The following is a 696-nucleotide window of genomic DNA, read 5'->3' as shown; positions in this document are numbered from 1 at the left end:
AAGAAAGAAAGAAAGAAAGAAAGAAAGAAAGAAAGAAAGAAAGAAAGAAAGAAAGAAAGAAAGAAAGAAAGAAAGAAAGAAAGAAAGAAAGAAAGAAAGAAAGAAAGAAAGAAAGAAAGAAAGAAGATACTCTGTAAAGCTTAAAGGGGGTAATATAAGTTGTTATCTTTATAACAAATAGGAATTTCAGAGCGTAGGATAGGAGATAGGTTAGTGGGAAGACTCTAGACTCCGAGCAAAGGATAAAATTGTGACCCCTGGAATGTGGTTAACCTTAGGTGGGGTTGTGGAAATGGGGGAGGGGAGTCCAATTTGACAAAGTGGTACCCAGCCCTGGCTGAAGGGCACACTCCTCCCACCTGCGCCCCTCCCTGCATGCCAGATGGTGTCTGACCCTGCCCACAGATTCTCCATCTCTATGCTCAGCAACTAGTCATCTTTTTATCTCGTGTGTGTGTGTGTGTGTGAGAGAGAGAGAGAGAGAGACAGAGAGAGAGAGAGAGAGAGAGAGAGAGAGAGAGAGAGAGAGAGAGAGAGAGAGAGAGAGAGAGAGAGAGAGAGAGAGAGAGAGAGAGAGAGAGAGAGAGAGAGGGAGAGAGAGAGAGAGAGAGAGAGAGAGAGAGAGAGAGAGAGAGAGAGAGAGAGAGAGAGAGAGAGAGAGAGAGAGAGAGAGAGAGACAGAGAGAGAGAGACAGA

At 44.5% G+C, this 696-nt stretch overlaps 1 long non-coding RNA gene across 2 annotated transcripts in view; it reads right to left on the bottom strand.

Moving 5' to 3' along the window:
* The window catches only part of LOC138143089 (uncharacterized), a 36,752-nt gene that overhangs the window by 1,790 nt on the left and 34,266 nt on the right, over positions 1-696 (bottom strand). The gene's annotated exons all lie outside the window — the stretch shown is intronic.

Source organism: Petaurus breviceps, unplaced genomic scaffold (genome assembly GCF_028583685.1).
Source record: "Petaurus breviceps papuanus isolate PSGF00001 unplaced genomic scaffold, PetGlider_PUasm1.0 90630, whole genome shotgun sequence".
In the NCBI taxonomy this organism is placed as follows: domain Eukaryota; kingdom Metazoa; phylum Chordata; class Mammalia; order Diprotodontia; family Petauridae; genus Petaurus; species Petaurus breviceps.
The sequence above is the reverse complement of the archived record's forward strand: the minus strand, read 5'-3'. Positions and strand labels throughout refer to the sequence as shown.